A 21,269-nucleotide genomic window follows, 5' to 3' on the forward strand; every position below is an offset into this window, starting at 1 on the left:
AACTAGGAAGATCGGTAGGGGAAGAAAGGGATAAAGAAAGGGGGGGTAATCAGAAGGGGGAATGAAACATGAGAGACTATGGACTATGAGAAACAAACTGAGGGCCTCAGAGGGGAGGGGGGTGGCGGAATGGGATAGACCGGTGATGCGTAGTAAGGAGGGCACGTATTGCATGGTGCACTGGGTGTTATACGCAACTAATGAATCATCGAACTTTACATCAGAAACTGGGTATGTACTGTATGGTGACTAACATAATATAATGAAAAAACATTAAAAAAAGAATACATTTAACCAAGAATGTTAATGACCTGTACTTTGAAAACTATAAGACATTGATAAAAGAAATTGAAATTGATAGGAATCCAAGATGGTGGAGTAAGAGATCTTAATTTTGTGTGGTCCCAGGAATTCAGCTAGATAGGTATCAAACCATACTGAACACCTGTGAACTAAACAGCGGTCAAAGAAAAGAATAGCTGTAACTCTATGAATAGATAATAGAAAATAGAATACAACCATTTTCCACAATTAGGAGGTGTGGAGAAGTGAATCGAAGGCAATATATGGGAAAATAGACCAAGGGGGGAGGCAGCCTCTGTCAGCTGGCTATCAACAAGCAATAGAACAGCAGAGCATAAAATTGGAAATTTTAGAAGCCTGCTCTGGTGAGGGAAATTGCTCACTAGGCTAAGCAGGAGGTGGGCCCCTCCCTGGGACAGTGTGGTCTCAGGATCCTTGAGGTCCCAGGAAGACCAGGGGTGCCTGAGTGTGGCAGAGCTCCCAGGTATCAGAACAGGAAGCCAGCTGCAAAGAGTTAGCCCAGGAGTGGGCTCGCAGCTCAGGGTTGCCATAAACTGTGATCTGTGGCACAGTCAGGCCACTGCCATTTGAGCAGGGGCCCAAAAAGTGGCAGAATCAAGGAAAACCCCCATTCTCCCCCTGGAAGAGCAGCCTAAGGGTGCACCACAGGAGCAGGCTGGTTTTGGAGACTCCAAATGGGGTCGTGTGCCTGAGATAGAAATGCTCGGTCATAGGTTGGGTGAGCACGGTGAGGCCGGAGATGAGGGAGAGTAGTGATTGATTGCTTTTCTCTGAGAGCTCACAGAGGAGTGGGGCTCTGAGCTCTCAGCTCTGGGGCCAGAGATTGGAAGGCTGCCATTTTCATTCTCATCCTCTAAAGCTACCCTGAAAGCCTTCAGGGAACAAAAGCCACATAGAGCAAACCAGAGTGATCACGTAGCCTGGCTCCTGATAAAGGTGGAGTAATTCTGGCTGGAGCAAAGATATTTGAGAATCAATGCAACAGGACCCTCCCCCAGAAGATGCGACAGTCTGTGGAGTTTGGTATGATCAGGGGTGGAGATGGATTGACCTGGAGGATTTGTTGAGGGGGGTGGATGGAGACCTAGCAGCTCTGAGCCAGAGATTCCCACAAGGACATACTTGCTCTGACCCTCTACAGAGAAGCCGAAAGATGCCAGGGAAAAAAACCCACACAAATGACCAGCTCACATCAAGCCCTTCCCCCTGACATGGGGTGGGGCAACTCTACCCAGGCAAAGATGCCTGAGAATCCATGCAGCAGGACCCGCCCCCAGAAGACAGACCGGAAGAACAGATGAATGACAAACTTATTTCCCACAGGACGGTAAAACTGCAGTGCCAAGGGAAAATAATATATTGAGCTCCAGGTGTTCCCTCGAGACTCGTTTATACTTCAGGCTAAAATTTTACATTTCTTTTTTGCTTCTTTTCTTTATTCTTTTCCTTCCTTCCTTTTTTTTTAAACACTGTTCCCATTTCAAATAGATTCTTATTTCCCAACCTAAGTTTTTAAGTTGCTTTTTAACTTTTATTTTTTTCACATTTATGTTTTACAGATTTATGCCCCTTTTGAGTCCGTTATTCACTCTATTCAATATTATCTTGATATATACATGAGTTCTGATATCTTTGCAATTTTGGGATGTAGTGTCTTCTAACACAGAGACCAAAAAATTAATCAGGAACAGGCAGATCACCCTGCTTTGTCCACCCTGAGAGATTGTAATCCCTAACCCCTCCCTCTATTTTTATTGTTTTGAATCATCTTGGCTTTGTTTGCATATCTGTGGTAGCTTCCAGCCACGTTGGATTTTCTCTAGTGTACATTTTGCTTGGGTCCTGGTTGATATTTTGGACTTTGTTCATTTGCTCAACCATCCCTCAACATAAAGACTAGGAGGAGGAACTCTCAACAAAGAAAAGAACCAAAGATAATGTCCTCTGCCACAGAACGAATGGATATGGATATAAACAAGATATAAGAGATAGAATTCAGGATAGCAATTATTAAGCTAATAGCTAGGCTTGAAAAACGTATACATGACAATACAGATTCTCTAAGGGCAGAAATGAGATCTAAGCAGGCTGAACTTAGAAATGCTATGAATGAGATCCAGTCTAAATAGGCTGTTCTAACTGCGTGGGTAAATGAGGCAAAGAGAATAAGTGATCTAGAAGACATGCTGATGGAAAGGAAGGAAATTGAAGAAAAGAGAGAAAAACAACTCATAGGACATGAAGAGATTCTTAGAGAATTTAATGATACATTGAAAAGAACCATATCAGGATCATTGGGATCCAGGAGGGCGTGGAGAAAGAGAGGGAGAGCTAGAAGGTATATTTGAATAAATCGTGGCTGAGAACTTCCCTAATCTGGGGAAGGAAAAAGCATTTGTGTCCAAGAGGCAGGGAGGAATCCTCTCAAAATCAGTAAAAATACATCGACACCCTGAAATATAATAGTGAAGCTTGCAAAGCTTAGAGCCAAAGAAGTTATCCTAACAGCAGCTAGAGAGAAGAAATTTCTTATGTATGGAGGGAGGAACATCAGACTATCACATCTACCCACAGAAACATGGCAGGCCAGAAAAATCTGGCATGATATGTGCAGGGTACTAAATGAGAAAAAACATTCAGCCAAGAATATTCAGCAAGGCTATCATTCAGAATGGAAGGAGAGATAAAGAGTTTCTAGGAGAGACAGAAACTGAAAGAATATGTGACTACCAAGCCAGCCCTGCAAGAAATATTAAGGGGGATCCTGTAAGCAAAGAGAGAGCCCAAGAATCACATAGACCAGAAAAGTAACATAGACAATCTACAGAAACAGGGACTTTACAGGCAATACAATGACACTAAATTCATATCTTTCAATAGTTAATCTGAATGGAAATGAGCTGAATGCTCCAATAAAAAGACAAAGGATATCAGATTGGATAAAAAAGCAGGACTCATCCATATGCTGTCTAGAAGCAATTCATTCTGAACCTAAAGACACCTCCAGATTGAAAGTGAGGGGATGGAGAACCATTTACCATGATAATGGACCTCAAAAGAAAGCTGGGGTAGTAATCTTATCAAACAAATTAGATTTTAAACCAAAGACCATAGGAAGAGATGTAGAGGGACACTATATCATACTTAAAGGGTCTATCAACAAGAAGACCTAACAATTGTAAATATCCATGCCCCCAATTATATAATTGGCTAATTATATAAACCAAGTAAAGAAACCAAAGTAAAGAAACATATGGGTAATAATTCATTTGTAGTAGGAGATGTCAACACTCCACTCACAGCAATAGACAGATCATCTAAGCAGAAGATCAACAAAGAAACAAGAGGTTTAAATGACACATTGGACCAGATGGACTTCACAGACATATACAGAACATTCCATCCTAAAGCAACAGAATACACATTCTTCTCAAGTGCACATGGAACGTTCTCCAGAATAGATCACATATCAGGTCTCAACCGATACTGAAAGACTGAGATTATCCCCTGCATACTTTCAGACCACAATCCATTGAAACTGGAACTCAATCACAAGAACAAATTTGGAAAAACTCAAATACTTGGAGGTTAAAGAGCATCCTGTAAAGAATGAATAGGTCAACCAAGAAAGTAAAGAAGAATGAAAACAATTCATTGAAATTAATGAGAATAAAAACGCATTGGTTCAAAACCTACAAGTTACTGCAAAGACGGTCCTAAGGGGGAGGTACATAGCTATCAAAGCCTCTCTCAAGAAATTAGAAAAATTCCAAATGCACAAGCTAACCTTACACCTAAAGGACCTGGAGAAAGAACAGCAAATAAATCCTAAACCAAGCAGGATAAGAGAAATAATTAAGATTAGAGCAGAAATCAATGAAATAGAAACCAGAAAAACAGTAGAACAGATCAACAAAACCAGAAGTTGGTTCTTTGAAAGAAGTAATAAGATCAATAAATCTCTGGCCAGACTTATCCAAAAGAAAAGAGAATGGAACCAAATTAATAAAATCATGCATAAAAGAGAGATCACAACCAACACCAAGGAAATAGAGACAATTGTTAGAAATTATTATGAGCAACTATATGCCAACGAATTAAGCAATCTGGAAGAAATGGATGCCTTCCTGGACACTTATAAACTACCAAGACTGGAACAGGAAGAAATAGACAATTTGAACAGACCAATACCAAGAATTTGAAAGAGTAATTAAAAACCTCCCAAATAACAAGAATCCAGAGCCAAATGGCTTCCCAGGGGAATTCTACCAAACATTTAAAGAAGATCACAAACAATTACTATTCTACTGAAGCTGTTTCAAAAAACAGAAATGGGAGGAAAACTTCCAAACTTGTTCTGTGAGGTCAGCATTACCTTGATCCCAAAACCAGACAAAGACCCGACCGAAAAGGAGACTTACAGACTGATATCCCTGATGAACATGGATGCCAAAATTCTCACCAAGATACTAGCCAAAAGAATTCAACAGTACATTAAAAGGATTATTCATCATGGCAGGTGGGACTTATTCCTGGGATGCAAGTGTGGTTCAACATTTGCAAATCCATCAACATGATAGATCACATTAATAAAGGAAAAGACAAGAACCGTATGATCCTCTCAATTGATGCAGAGAAAGCATTTGACAAAATAAAACATCCTTTCTTGATTTAAACTCTTCTAGTTATAGAGCTAGAGGGAACATACCTCAATATCATAAAATCTATCTATGAAAAGCCCACAGCTAATAACATTCTCAATGGGGGAAAAACTGAGAGCTTTCCCCGTAAGTTCAGGAACATGACAGGAACGCCCACACTCACCATTATTGTTCAACATAGTACTAGAAGTCCTAGACTTAACAATCAGACAGCAAAAATAAATAAATGGCATTGCAACTGGCAAAGAAGTCAAACTCTCTCTCTTTGCACATGATATGATTCTTTATGTGGAAAACCCAAAAGACTCCACCCCCAAATTACTAGAACTCATAAAGCAATTCAGCGCATGGTAGGATACAAAATCAATGCACAGAAATCAATTGCATTTCTATTCACTGACACCGTGATGGAAGAAAGAGAAGTCAAGGAATCGATCCCATTCATAATTGCACCAAAACCCGTAAGATAACTAGGAAGAAACCTAACTAAAGAGGAAAGTATCTTACTCTAGAACCTACAGAACACTTATGAAAGAAATCGAGGAAGATACAGAGATGGAAAAACATTCCATGCTCATGGATTAGAAGAATAACCATTATTAAAATGTCTAAGCTGCCCAAAGCAATCTACACATTCAGTGCAATCCCTATCAAAATACCAATGACATTTTTCACAGAGCTGGAACAAAAGATCTTAAAATTTGTACGGAACCAGAAAAGACCCTGAGGTTCCAGGGGAATGTTGAAAAAGAAAACCAAAGCTGGGGTTATCAAAATGCCTAACTTCAGGGGGGAGGGAGTTAAGATGGCGGAGGAGTAGGGGACCCCTTTTTCAGCCGGTCCCCTGAGTCGAGCTGGATAGGTACCAGACCAGCCTAAATAACCACGGAATCAGCCTGAGATGCAGGATGATGCATCTGGATCTCTACAAATGATCATCTCCAGCGCTGAGTATTGAGGTACGAAGAGGGGAGCTGTAAACCATGCACAGATATCGGAAGATAAACAGAAGGGGGAGGGAGCCGCCGCGTTTGGGCGCCGGGAAGCGGCTGCCACCTGCACAGGGGCAGAACACAGAAGGCAGGCTGAAAAATCAAGAAGCCCACAACCCGAGGCGCCTGGGTGGCGCAGTCATTGAGCGCCTGTCTCCGGCTTAGGGCGTGATCCCAGCGTTCCGGAAAGGAGTCCCTCATCGGGCTCCTCCGCTGGGAGCCTGCTTCTTCCTCTCTCACTCCCCTGCTTCTGTTCCGTTCTTGCTGACTGTCTGTCTCCCTCTCTCAGATAAGTAAATAAATAAAATCTTTAAAGAAGAAGCCCACATCTCTAAGATCCCTATAAAACAAGGGGCACGGCCAGGGACCGAGTCAATAATTTTGAGCTCTGGACAACCCCGCAACCTCTCCTCATTAGAATGACAAGAAGGAGAAGCCCCCCCCAGCAAAGAAAAGACAGTGAGTCAGTGGCCTCTGCCACAGAAGTAACGGATATGGATGTAACCAAATTATCAGAAATGGAATTCAGAGTAACAATGGTCAAGATAATGAGTAGACTTGAAAAAAGTATTCAGGAAAATGTTACTGAGAATATAGAATCCCTAAGGGCGGAAATGAGAGCGAATTTGACAGAAATTAAAAATTCTATGAGCCAAATGCAGGCAAAACTAGAGGCTCTGACGGCCAGGGTCACCAAAGCAGAGGAAAGGGTTAGTGAATTGGAGGATGGGTTAATAGAGGAAAAAATAAAAATAGAAGATGGTCTTAAAAAAATCCATGCCCACGAATGTTGGCTACGGGAGATTACTGACTCAATGAAACGATCCAATATTAGAATCATCGGCATCCCCGAGGGGGTGGAGAAAAACAGAGGTCTAGAAGAGATATTTGAACAAATTGTAGCTGAAAACTTCCCTAATCTAGCAAGGGAAACAAACATTCGTGTCCAAGAGGCAGAGAGGACCCCTCCCAAGCTCAACCATGACAGACCTACACCACATCACGTCATAGTGCAATTCGCATATATGAGATCCAAGGATACAGTATTGAAAGCGGCCAGGGCAAAGAAATTTCTCACGTACCAAGGCAAAGGCATCAGAATTACGTCAGACCTGTCTACACAGACCTGGAATGAGAGAAAGGGTTGGGGGAGCATAAAAAAGAATACATTTAACCAAGAATGTTAATGACCTGTACTTTGAAAAACTATAAGACATTGATAAAAGAAATTGAAATTGATAGGAATCCAAGATGGTGGAGTAAGAGATCTTAATTTTAGGTGGTCCCAGGAATTCAGCTAGATAGGTATCAAAACCATTTTGAACACCTGTACAAACAGCGGTCAAAGAAAAGAATAACCTATGAATAGAGCACAGTAGAATACAACCATTTCCTTCCATACAATTAGGAGGTGTGGAGGAAGTGAATCGAAGGCAATATATGGGAAAATAGACCAAGGGGGAGGCAGCCTCTGTCAGCTGGCTATCACAACAAGCAATAGAACACAGAGCATAAAATTGAAATTTTAAAAGCCTGCTCTGGTGAGGAAATTGCTCACTAGGCTAAGCAGGAGGTGGGGCTCCTCCCTGGGACAGTGTGGTCTCAGGATCCTTGAGGTCCCAGGAAGACCAGGGGTGCCAGTGTGGCAGAGCTCCCAGGTATCAGAACAGGAAGCCAGCTGCAAAGAGTTAGCCCAGGAGTGGGCTCGCAGCTCAGGTTGCCATAACTCGTGATCTGTGGCACAGTCAGGCCACTGCCATTTGAGCAGGGGCCCAAAAGTGGCAGAATCAAGGAAAACCCTCATTCTCCCCTGGAAGAGCAGCCAAGGGTGCACCACAGGAGCAGGCTGGTTTTGGAGACTCCAAATGGGGTCGTAGCCTGAGATAGAAATGCTCGGCTCGGTTAGGGTGACTACTAGAGGCCGGAGATGAGGGAGCAGTAGTGATTGATTGCTTTTCTCTGAGAGCTCACAGAGGAGTCTCTCAGCTCTGGGCCAGAGATTGAAGGCTGCCATTTTCATTTCATCCTCTCAAAGCTACCCTGAAAGCCTTCAGGGAACAAAAGCCACATAGAGCAAACCAGAGTGATCACGTAGCCTGGCTCCTGATAAAGGTGGAGTAATCTGGCTGGAGCAAAGATATTTGAGAATCAATGCAACAGGACCCTCCCCAGAAGATGCGACAGTCTGTGGAGTTGGTATGATCAGGGGTGAGATGGATTGACCTGGAGGATTTGTTGAGGGGGTGGATGGAGACCTAGCAGCTCTTGAGCCAGAGATTCCCACAAGGATAGCTCTTGCTCGACCCTCTACAGAGAAGCCGAAGATGCCAGGGAAAAACCCACACAAATGACCAGCTCACATCAAGCCCTTCCCTGACATGGGGTGGGCAACTCTACCCAGGCAAAGATGCCTGAGAATCCATGCAGCAGGACCGCCCCCAGAAGACAGACCGGAAGAACAGATGAATGACAAACTTATTTCCCACAGGACGGTAAAACTGCAGCCAAGGAAAAAATAATATATTGAGCCCAGGTGTCTCTCAGACTCGTTTATCTCTCACAGGCTAAAATTTACATTTCTTTTTGCTTCTTTTCTTTATTCTTTTCCTTCCTTCCTTTTTTTTTTAAACACTGTTCCCATTTCAAATAGATCTTTATTTCCCAACCTAAGTTTTAAGTGCTTTTTAACTTTTATTTTTTCACATTTATGTTTTACAGATTTATGCCCCTTTTGAGTCCGTTATTCACTCTATTCAATATTATCTGATATATACATGAGTTCTGATATCTTTGCCAATTTTGGGATGTAGTGTCTTCTACACAGAGACCAAAAATTAATCAGGAACAGGCAGATCACCCTGCCTTGTCCACCCTACGAGATTGTAATCCCTAACCCCTCCCTATTTTTATTGTTTTGAATCATCTTGGCTTTGTTTGCATATTCGTGGTAGTTCCAGCCACGTTGGATTTTCTCTAGTGTACATTTTGCTTGGGTCCTGGTTGATATTTTGGACTTTGTTCATTTGCTCAACCATCCCTCAACATAAAGACTTAGAGGAGAACTCTCAACAAAGAAAAGAACAAAGATAATGTCCTCTGCCAGCGAACAATGGATATGGATATAAACAAGATATAAGAGATAGAATTCAGGATAGCAATTATTAAGCTAATAGCTAGCTTGAAAAACGTATACATGACAATACAGATTCTCTAAGGGCAGAAATGAGATCTAAGCAGGTGAACTTAGAAATGCTATGAATGAGATCCAGTCTAAATAGGTGTGTCTAACTGCGTGGGTAAATGAGGCAAAGAGAATAAGTGGATCTAGAAGACATGCTGATGGAAAGGAAGGAAATTGAAGAAAAGAGAGAAAACAACTCATAGGACATGAAGAGATTCTAGAGAATTTAATGATACATTGAAAAGAACCATATCAGGATCATTGGGATCCAGGAGGGCGTGAGAAGAGAGGGAGAGCTAGAAGGTATATTTGAATAAATCGTGGGCTGAGAACTTCCTAATCTGGGGAAGGAAAAAGCATTTGTGTCCAAGAGAGGAAATCCTCTCAAAAACTAGTAAAAATATCATGCACCCTGAAATATAATAGTGAAGCTTTGCAAAGCTTAGAGCCAAAGAAGTTATCCTAACAGCAGCCAGAGTAGAAGAAATTTCTTATGTATGGAGGGAGGAACATCAGACTATCACATCTACCCACAGAAACATGGCAGGCCAGAAAATCTGGCATGATATGTGCAGGGTACTAAATGAGAAAAACATTCAGCCAAGAATATTCAGCAAGGCTATCATTCAGAATGGAAGGAGAGATAAAGAGTTTCTAGAGAGACAGAAACTGAAAGAATATGTGATACCAAGCCAGCCCTGCAAGAAATATTAAGGGGGATCCTGTAAGCAAAAGAGAGCCCAAGAATCACATAGACCAGAAAAGTACATAGACAATCTACAGAAACAGGGGACTTTACAGGCAATACAATGACACTAAATTCATATCTTTAATAGTTCTGAATGGAAATGAGCTGAATGCTCCAATAAGAAACAAAGCGATTGATTGGATAAAAAAAGCAGACTCATCCATATGCTGTCTAGAAGCAATTCATTCTGAACCTAAAGACACCTCCAGAGAAAGTGAGGATGGAGAACCATTCACTATGATAATGGACCTCAAAAGAAAGCTGGGGTAGTAATCTTATCAAACAAATTAGATTTTAAACCAAAGACCATAGGAAGAGATGTAGAGGACATATATCATACTTAAAGGGTCTATCAACAAGAAGACCTAACAATTGTAAATATCCATGCCCCCCAATTATATAATTACATATATAAACCAAGTAAAGAAACCAAAGTAAAGAAACATATGGGTAATAATTCATTTGTAGTAGGAGATGTCAACACTCCACTCACAGCAATAGACAGATCATCTAAGCAGAAGATCAACAAAGAAACAAGAGGTTTAAATGACACATTGGACCAGATGGACTTCCTAAGCATATACAGAACATTCATCCTAAAGCAACAGAATACACATTCTTTCTAAGTGCACATGGAACGCTTCCAGAATAGATCACATATCAGGTCTCAACCGATACTCGAAAGACTGAGATTTCCCCTGCATACTTTCAGACCACAATCCATTGAAATGAACTCAATCACAAGAACAAATTTGGAAAAACTCAAATACTTGGAGGTTAAAGAGCATCCTGTAAAGAATGAATAGGTCAACCAAGAAAGTAAGAAGAATGAAAAACAACACATTTGAAATTAATGAGAATAAAAACGCATTGGTTCAAAACCCAAGTTACTGCAAAGACGGTCCTAAGGGGGAGGTACATAGCCATCAAAGCCTCTCTCAAGAAATTAGAAAATTCCAAATGCACAAGCTAACCTTACACCTAAGGGACCTGGAGAAAGAACAGCAAATAAATCCCAACCAAGAGGTAAGAGAAATAATAAGATTAGAGCAGAAATCAAAAATAGGAAACCAGAAAAACAGTAGAACAGATCAACAAACCAGAAGTTGGTTCTTTGAAAGAAGTAATAAGATCAATAAATCTCTGGCCAGACTTATCCAAAAGAAAGAGATAGGAACCAAATTAATTCATGCATAAAAGAGAGATCAAACCAACACCAAGGAAATAGAGACAATTGTTAGAAATTATTATGAGCAACTATATGCCAACGAACTAAGCAATCTGGAAGAAATGGATGCCTTCCTGGACACTTATAAACTACCAAGACTGAGAGAATACAATCTTGAACAGACCAATACCAAGAATTTGAAAGAGTAATTAAAAACCTCCCAAATAACAAGAATCCAGAGCCAAATGGCTTCCCAGGGAATTCTACCAAACATTTAAAGAAGATCACAAACAATTACCATTCTACTGAAGCTGTTTCAAAAACAGAAATGGGAGGGAGATAATGCTAAGTGAAATAAGTCAAGCAGAGAAAGACAACTATCATATGATTTCTCTCATCTATGGAACATAAGAACTAGAATGATCAGTAGGGGAAGAAAGGGATAAAGAAAGTGGGGGTAATCAGAAGGGGGAATGAAACATGAGAGACTATGGACTATGAGAAACAAACTGAGGGCTACAGAGGGGAGCGGGGTGGGGGAATGGGATAGGCCGGTGATGGGTAGTAAGGAGGGCACATATTGCATGGTGCACTGGGTGTTATACACAACTAATGAATCATCGAGCCTTACATCGAAAACCGGGGATGTACTGTATGGTGACTAACATAATATAATAAAAAATCATTATAAAAAAAACAAACAAAAACAAAAACAAAAAAAAATGCCTAACTTCAAGCTCTATTACAAAGCTGCGATCATCAAAACAGCATGGTACTGGCTCAAAAACAGACAAGGTCAATGGAAAAGAATAGAGACTCCAGAAATTGTCCTCAATTCTATGGTCAACTGATCTTTGACAAATCATGAAAGAATATCCAATGAAAAAATACAGGCTATTCAATAAATGGTGCCAGGAAAATTGGACAGCCACATGCAGAAGCATAAGGCTAGACCATTCTCTTAAAGCATACACAAAGATAAACTCCGAATGGATGAAAGACCTAAATGTGAGAGAGGAATCCATCAAAATCCTAGAAGAGAACACAGTCAGTAACCTCTTTGACCTTGGCTACAGCAACTTCTTGCAAGACACGTCTCTAAAGGCAAGGGAAACAAAAGCAAAAATGAACTATTGGGACAGCCACTCTGCAAAACAGGATGGAGGTTCCTCAAGATGTTAAAAATAGAGCTACCCTAAGACCCAGCAAGTGCATTATTGGGTATTTACCCCAACGATGGCAATGTAGTGAAAAGAAGGGGCACATGCTCCCCAATGTTTATAGCAGCAATGTCCACAATAACGAAACTGTGGAAGTAGTTGGGATGTCCTTCAACAGATGAATGGCTGTGGTTCATATATACAATGGAATATTACTCAGCCATCAGAAAGGATGAATATCTACCATTTGCATTGACATGGTTGGAACTGGAGGGTATTAATGCTAAATGAAATAAGTCAATCAGAGAAAGACAATTATATGGTTTCACTCATATGTGGAATATAAGGAATAGTGCAGAGAATCATAAGGGAAGGGAGGGAAAACTGAAGGGGAAGAAATCAGAGGGAGATAAACCATGAGAGACTCTTGACTCTGGGAAACAACTGAGGGTTGTAGAAAGGGAGGGGGTAGGGGGATGGGATAACTGGGTGATGGGCATTAAGGAGAGCATGCGATATGATGTGCACTGGGTGTTAAAAAGAACTGATGACACAAGTAATGAATCATGGAACTTCACATCAAAAACTAGGGATGTACTGTATGGTGACTAACATAATATAATAAAAATTATAAAAAAATAAAATAAATAAAAAATAAAAAAATAAAAAGAACCGATGAATCATTGACCATCTAAAACTAATAATGTGTTATATGGGTTAATTGAATTTAAATAAAAAATAATGTTTATAAAGCATTAAATGATTTATTAGGCATTTTGGAGGAATAAGGAGAATCATAAACAACTTTTTGCCCTGGGCCTGGTACAAACATGAAGAATTAGACCCAACATGGATTCGGAAGTGACTTCCAGCACCTGGTGACAGTTTGTGATGGAGCGGAAGAAAGGCAGGGATTTCCACTAAAGTTACTGAATACAGGTGCATCCTGTCCATCACCTGTCAGTCAGACTCTCTCCCTTCCCCCAGATACAGGCTCCTCCCCTAGATTAGCTATGCCGTAAGACCCTCAGTCTGCTCTGATTATGTCTTAGTATATGAATTGGTAACATTTTTTATTAACTTCCATGAACCAAATTCATCCATTACTTGTGAAATCTCAGTTAATTCAGGTTAGATTAATATTGGCTATTTTGTGATATGCTGGACTCCTGAAAATTCATCATAACCCAATTATGGACAGGTGAGGTATATTGTTCACATCTTCACATGAATTGTTTCTTTTAACTGACAATAACCCTATGCGAAGGTTATTGTTATTTCCAACTTGTATGTAGATGAGGAAACAGAAATGAGGGAGTTCCTGGAAACTGCCCAGATCATGTAGGTAGTAAAAGGTATATCTGGGTCTAAATTTTGCTTTTCTCCTTAACCACCACAATGCAGTAGAGAGGATTAGGTGGGTTTTTTTCCCTAACAAATTCATCTCTGCCCCCTAAAACCAGAGCTAATTACCTATTGGGGAAGGACAGAGTCAAAACACTCCCCAGAGATCCCATGGTATGGTGCTGTATTTAATCTCTGCTTCATGCACTAAGAGAGATACCCTGGGTTGGCTGTGAGTGTGCAGTGCCAGCTTCACCGAGATCATCAACTGAAAGTCTTCATTGTAAATAGCCTAATGTCTGACTTAATGAGCTGCAGAATACAAAGGAAAATGTTGAAGAATTGAGACTCCCCAGAAGGTGACAAGAATGGACACACATGATGACCAGGTAGCACACAGAAGAAAGAAGTCATTATCCTAGGTTCCAGTGAGGAGACATGAGGGTTAGAAATACTTTGTGATACTCTATATGTGGTAATATCTTCAAAGACTCTAGAAAAAGCTCCTAGATGTATGTTAAAACCCTCATGGATAAGGGTGCCTGTGTGGCTCAGTCCACTAAGAGTCTGCCTTCAGCTTAGGTCATGATCTCAGGGTCCTGGGATTTAGCTCTGGACGGGCTTCCTACTCAGCAGGGAGAATAGGGAGTTCTCCCTCTGCCTCTCCCCCCACTCGTGCTCTCACTCTCTCTCTCTCTCTCTCTCTCTTAAATAAATAAAATATTTTTAAAAAATAAAAAATACAATAAAACCCTCAGGGATAATTGAGGAGTTGCATGAGAATTCCATGAATGATGAGAACCCAAGGCAGATTATATGTTTGATTTTTACATAGATGAGTTGTATTTACTGATACACAGATTATAATGGCAGTAAACCTATCAGCTACTAGTCAGTAATCAGTCTCATCAAAATAGTTACACTCTCTATGTATAAACATAAATGAAATCCTTGTTTCCCAGAGATGTATTTGAAGACATCTTTGTGGTTTTTAAAGAAAGAGGTTCTAACAGGACAAGATTTTGTTTGTTTTTTTGCAAACCATGTTACATTATTCAAGACATATCACAAATATTTGAAACATTGGCTGCAGATTTATAGATTAAATAATGTGCATTCAAGCTCATGCTTCAATTTATAAATTCAGCATACACGCATGAAGGCCTGTAATGACCCAGGACAGAGCTGCATAGAGTTCTCTCTTCCAGTCGCTCTTTTGTGAGATGAACGGAGTTCATTTGCTTACCTTGTCACCATGCCGTCATCATGGAAATCATCTTTTCAATCTTCTAAACTTAGAATTATTTATGTGATCTCCATATCCAGAGCTGGAAGCTAATACTACCTATTTAAATTTTGCCCAGGTCACCTCCACTCTATCTTAAATCCAGCTCCATTACATTCCTGTTGAGTTGCTTTAGGACTTGGGTTGTATGTAGAAATGGAGGTTGAGGGGCTGAAGAAAGAGGCCAGGTTGTCCTTTGGGAAGTCAGCTGATAGTGCCAGCAGGTGAATAGGTTTTTGGAAGTCAAAAAATCAAAGTAAACAGCAAGGGCACTTAACAAAGCAGTTTATATAACATGATATTCAGCTAGGAACCCTTGGTCTCTATTCCTATTTCTTTCACTCCCAACATACAGAGAAGGTTTTCATATTCTGTGTATCTTTTCATTCAATTTTTTTCAAGTTTTTATTTAAATTCTAGTTAGTTAACATATATGGTAAAATTCATTTCAGGTGTAGAATTTAGTGATTCATCATTTACATGTAACATCCAGTGCCCATCACAACAAGCACTTCCATTAGTACCCTTCACCCATTTAGCCCACTGCCACCCTCCTCCCTCCATCAAACCTCAGTTTGTTCTCTATAGTTAATAGTTTCTTATGGTTTGCTTCCCTCTCTTTTTTATTTCCCTTCCCCTATGTTCATCTGTTTGGTTTCTTAAATTCCACATATGAGTGAAATCATATGGTATATTTGTCCTTCTCTGACTGACTTACTTCACTTAGCATATTACACTCTAATTCCATCCATGTCCCTGGAAATGGCAAAATTTAATTCTTTTTGATGGCTGAGTAATATTCCATTGTATATCTATACCTATATACAATCTTTTTTATCCATTCATAAATGGATATGAATCCATTATGGATTCATAAATGAATCTGGGCTCACTCCATACTTTGACTATTATTGATAATGCTGCTATAAACATTGGGGTACATGTGCCCCTTTGAATCTGTTTTTGTATCCTTTGGGTAAATACCTAGTAGTGCAATTGCTGGGTCATAGGATAGTTCTATTTTTAACTTGTTGAGGAATCTCCATACTGCTTTCCAGAGTGACTGCATCAGTGTGCATTCACACCAACAGTGTGAGTTCTCCTTTCTCTGCATCCTCACTGACATCTGTTGTTTCCCGTGTTGTTAATTTTATGCATTCTGACTGGTGTGAGGTGGTATCTCATTGTGGTTTTGATTTGTATTTCCCTAATGATGAGTGATGTTGAGCATTTTTCATGTGTTTACCTGGATATCTTCTTTAGAAAAATGCCTATTCGTGTCTTCTGCTCATTTCTTAATTGGATTATTTGGTTTTTGGGAATTGAGTTTGATAAGTTCTTTAGAGGTTTTGGATACTAACCCTTTATCTATTACGTCATTTGCAAATATCTTCTCCCATTCTTTAGACTGTCTTTTAGTTTGTTGATTGTTTCCTGCACTGTGCAGAAGCTTTTTATCTTGACGAAGTCCCAATAGCTCATTTTTGCTTTTGTTTCCCTTGCATCTACCAATGTGTCTAGTAAAATGTTGCTGGCCAAGGTAAAAATGGTTGCTGCCTGTGTTCTCTTCTAGGATTTTAATGGTTTCCTGTCTCGCATTTAAGTCTTTCATCCATTTTGAATTTATTTTTGTGTATGGTGTAAGAAAATGGTCCAGTTTCATTCTTCTGCATGTGGCTGACCAGTTTTTCCAACACCATTTGTTCAAGAGACTGTCTTTATTCCATTGGATATTCTTTCCTGCTTTGTCATAGATTAGTTGACCATAGAGTTGTGAGTTCATTTCTGGGTTTTCTACTCTATTCCATTCATCTATGTGTCTGTTTTTGTGCCAGTACCATGCTGTCTTGGTGATCAAAGCTTTGTAATAGAGCTTGAAGTCTGAAACTGAAATACTTCCAACTTTGTTTTTCTTTTTCAGGATTGCTTTGGCTATTCAGGATATTTTGTGGTTCCATACACATTTTAGGATTGTTTATTCTAGCTCTGTGAAACATGCTGGTGGTATTTTGATAGGGATTGCATTAAATGTGTAGATTGCTTTGAGTAGCATAGACATTTGCACAATATCTGGTCTTCCAATCCATGAGCATGGAATGTTTTTTCCATTTCTTTGTGTCATCTTCAATTTCTTTCAAAAGTGTTCTATAGTTTTCAGAGTACAGATCTTTTACCTCTTTGGTTAGATTTATTGCTAGGTATCTTATTGTTTTTGGTGCAATTATAAATGGGATCAATTCCTTGATTTCTTTTTCTGCTGTTTTGTTATTAGTGTATAGATATGCAACAGATTTCTGTATGTTGATTTTATATCCTGCTCTCATTTCATATTCCTTCATACTCATTGTCACCATCTGAAATCCTATTATTTGCATGTTTATTTGTCTTTTGTTTGTCTATTCATAAAAATGTAGGTTCCTGTAGAGCAAAGAATTGGTTAATTACTGTATCTTCGGTGCCTAAAAAATGCTTGGCATTTATCAGAAGCACTTTGATGTGTAAAAGTGAAAGGAAATGATACCTCTCCCCTCATATGCCCTACTTGTGATTCTCTGATGCCATTTATGNNNNTCTTTCCCTCTTACACTTTCTTATCCTTCCAATTCCTTTCCTTTCCATTGTTCTACATAAATCAGCAGTAATAGAAATCCAAGTTATTTATTTTTACTCAATGAAAAATTGTTGTGCTTCCTATAATTTATTTTAAAAGCAAGAGAGGAAGACAAACCACATGAGACTCTTGACTCTGAGAAACAAACTGAGGGTTGCAGGAAGGGAAGTGGGAGGGGGGATGGGGTAACTGGGTGATTGGCATTAAGGAGGGTATGTGATGTGATGAGCACTGAGTGTTAGAACAACTAATGAATCATTGACCATTATACCAAAAACTAATGATGTACTATATGTTGGCTAATTGAATTTAAATAAAAAAAATAAAAGCAAGACACCAATATACTGTACTTATTTATATTTTAAGGAAAAGTAGTTTAAATGCTTTTACACTAACAAAAAATAATTATAAATATGCTTTCTGTTTTTTCTGTTTATTTATTCCTCATTGTTCTCACAAAAAGTAGGTATTTCTTCTTCAGGGTAAAGGAGCCAGGGCTTCTTGTCAGCTAGCAAGAACATGCCAAAATAAAAATTATTTTATTTAGAACTTCTAGAAAGAAAATAACACCTTGTTAACTACTCATGTCCTTAAATCTAGGTCAAAATTTCCAAAATAGTGTTCCACTAAACCAAAGAGACTAGGGGGTATTAATGAGGGTAATCAGAAAAACACACTTGGGTCAAAGTATAGAAGATGCTAGGTTAAAAAACTGAAGAGATTTCTTTTTTAATATAACATTTTTCAGGATCTTTAATATGCAAATAAGGACCTACCAGGGAAGGATAGAGTAAGCAATGTTTCACCAACCATTTTACAAAATGTCTTGAAATATTTGTGTCTGACTTAACTCCTATGATTAGGTCTTCCAGTGTGATCAGAGAAAAGGCTGACAACTGAAGCCTTAACACTATATCCATGGGATAACTAAAAATTAGATAATCATAATGCTCTGTCCATTTGGTATTATGTTAATAAAATATTCAGAATTTTGAGTGAACAATTGTACTGATTTCATGGTTATTTTTTAGTACCTGGATGTAAAAATGTGTTGTGTGTTAAAAATGCTGAGGAGCCATATTTTTTAAAAGACACAGTACAAAAGAATGACAAATTTCTGTTAAGGTTCTGTGAATCCATTCCTTCCTAATTCTACATCAAGACAGTTCTTGGCCATAACTCTTTTTCTTAAGTTTTGCTTGCCTCATCCTCATCCATAAGGAGATGGTACAAAATGCCAATAACAGAGGAACAAAGCCAAAAATTTAGATAAGATAACACAGAACTTTATGGAAGGATTTGCACAAATGCGTATATTTGTTGTATAGGGGAAAACTAACATGACAGATAAACAGTGTTCAAGATGATTGAATATTCTTCTAATCAGTCTACATTGGCTGATGACTCACAAGGACCATGTGAACCATTTCAAGTCACTTTCAGGGCTTTCCAGGCCAGTCCCAATGATTAGAGAGATAAAATGTCCCACCCATGACTAATCAAGTCACCTGCTTAGTGATCTGTGAGTACCCTAAAGATAAATCTAGACATAGTTGGTTAATCTAAAAGCAATAAATAAATATGCAGAGATTCCTGGTCCCATCAGTGGTTATGCATTAGAAACTGTGTCCATTTTGGAAAGCCTATATCACAGCACCAAGACATAGGGGGATTTTCATACTAGCTAAAAATTACACTTGTAATCCTCAGAAATGATAGCAACACTGTGCCAAGCAATGTAACATAGTATGATCAAAATCACTATTCTTCATTAGCATTGCTTATTCTGCCATATGGGTTGCTAATACTATTTCAAATAACAATAGATAACACACCATTCATCTTTCCCACATTCAAATATATTGCAACATATTTGGATTTGCTCAGTAATTATTCAAGTTTCCAGAATAGATTCAAATCAGTAGTGCATTTATATGGTAAGAGCAGTAAAACTCTTGTGTTTTTCTTCCATGATCCTCCAAATCAAGCCAGTAGACTAAGGCATGGAGCAAGGAAATGAATCCTCCACCACAGGTTTCATTCTACTTGGCTTTTTCTCTGACTCCCAGCATCCTAGACTCCTCATCTCCATTGTCCTTCTGATTCTTGGGGTGGCCATCACAGGAAATTCCATCCTAGCCCTGCTGATCTGGTGTCATGCTTGCCTCCACACCCCCATGTACTTCCTGCTCAGCCAGCTCTCCCTCATGGACCTAATGTTAATCTCCACCACTGTCCCCAAGATGGCCACCAACTTCTTCTCTGGACATCGGTTTATCTCTCACATTGGCTGTGGAGTCCAAATCTTTCTGTACTTGATGCTAGGAGTGGCTGAGTGTGTTCTTCTGACTCTCATGGCCTTCGACCGCTATTTGGCCATCTGTAGCCCCCTCAGGTATCTAGTCATCATGACACCCCTGTATGCAAATGGCCACTGGCTCGTGGGCTGGGGGTGTGCTCATCTCCTTAATGCACACAATTTATGCAATCACTTCTCTACTTGTGGCTCCAGGAAAATTCACCATTTCTTCTGTGAGGTAATGGCCCTTCTGAAGCTCTCTTGTGAGGACACTTCAACCTATGAGAAAGTGGTATTAGTGTCTGGCATTGCTTTTCTTCTCATCCCTTTTGGACTCATTGTGACTTCCTACATCCTCATCTATTTTACTGTTCTCCACATGAACTCCTCTGAGGGCAAAAACAAAGCTCTAGCTACCTGTTTCTCCCACCTTGGTGTGGTAAGTCTCTACTTTGGTCCAGCCATGATTATTTACATGACACCACGTTCCTCTCTCCCCTCAGAGGTGGACCAGCATCTCTTTGTGTTTGATGTAATCATTACCCCCATGCTTAACTCCCTCATCTACAGCCTGAGGAACAAAGAGGTATTGGGGGCTCTGAGGAAGGTTCTGTGGAGAAAGCTGTTGTTTAAACAGAGAAGATGATGTCACTTGTTCCTTAAACCCAGATTCTTTATTGTTCTCCTAGTTAATGCTAATGCTATTATGAAAAACTGGACTCTAGGTTTCAATTGTCAACCCACATTACAAAAATTATACTTCTTTCTTTTCATATTTTTTAATAATGTGTACTATACTACAATGGGTCAGGGAGCTCCTGTTTAACAGTATTACCTAAATTGACTGTTAGTTCCCCTATAAATAAAATTCTGGGAAGTGACCTAGGCATATATATTCAATAAACTTTACATGATTTAAGATATCTCCCTACATAACATGGTCCTAATGTACCTTTTCAACCTCATGGCCTATACTCATCATCAATAGACTCAGACATGCCTCATATTGGCTTATTCAGCCTTGGACTTCTCATATGATTTCATGAGTCATCATTTTTTAGACACAGCATGGTATTATCTCTGTCACATGTGTCCATCTATTGAAATGCCACTCTTCCGTGAGCTGTCTCAAAACTCTCTCTTTGATTTCCTGGCTTCTTTATTACAGATTCTGTCAGTTTCCCTTTTCCTATGACTTACCACATTTTTTCAGGTCTGAAAAAAATTATTAATAAAATGATTACTTACTCTAGAAATTTTCAAAAAATACAATGAAGGGGAGGGGGGAGCCCATATTCTGACCAACTAAAGGAAAATACTGTCAACAATTTTGTATATAAAATCTATTAATTCTTTCTATGCAACATATTTTTCTTTCAAAATTATTTTTTTTACTGAAATATAGTTGACATTAAATTATACTAATTTCAGGTGTACAACATGGTGATTAGACAATCAATTACAATATAAAATGCCCATCGCAGTCAGTAGAGCTA

General features: G+C 39.3%; 1 pseudogene; it reads left to right on the forward strand.

Annotated features, from left to right (window-relative positions):
- Positions 1 to 18,743: 18,743 nt before the first annotated feature.
- On the forward strand, positions 18,744 to 20,419 carry LOC103656379 (annotated as a pseudogene).
- Positions 20,420 to 21,269: the final 850 nt, after the last annotated feature.

The sequence above is a fragment of the Ursus maritimus genome, unplaced genomic scaffold (genome assembly GCF_017311325.1).
Source record: "Ursus maritimus isolate PB19 unplaced genomic scaffold, ASM1731132v1 scaffold_5, whole genome shotgun sequence".
In the NCBI taxonomy this organism is placed as follows: Eukaryota; Metazoa; Chordata; class Mammalia; order Carnivora; family Ursidae; genus Ursus; species Ursus maritimus.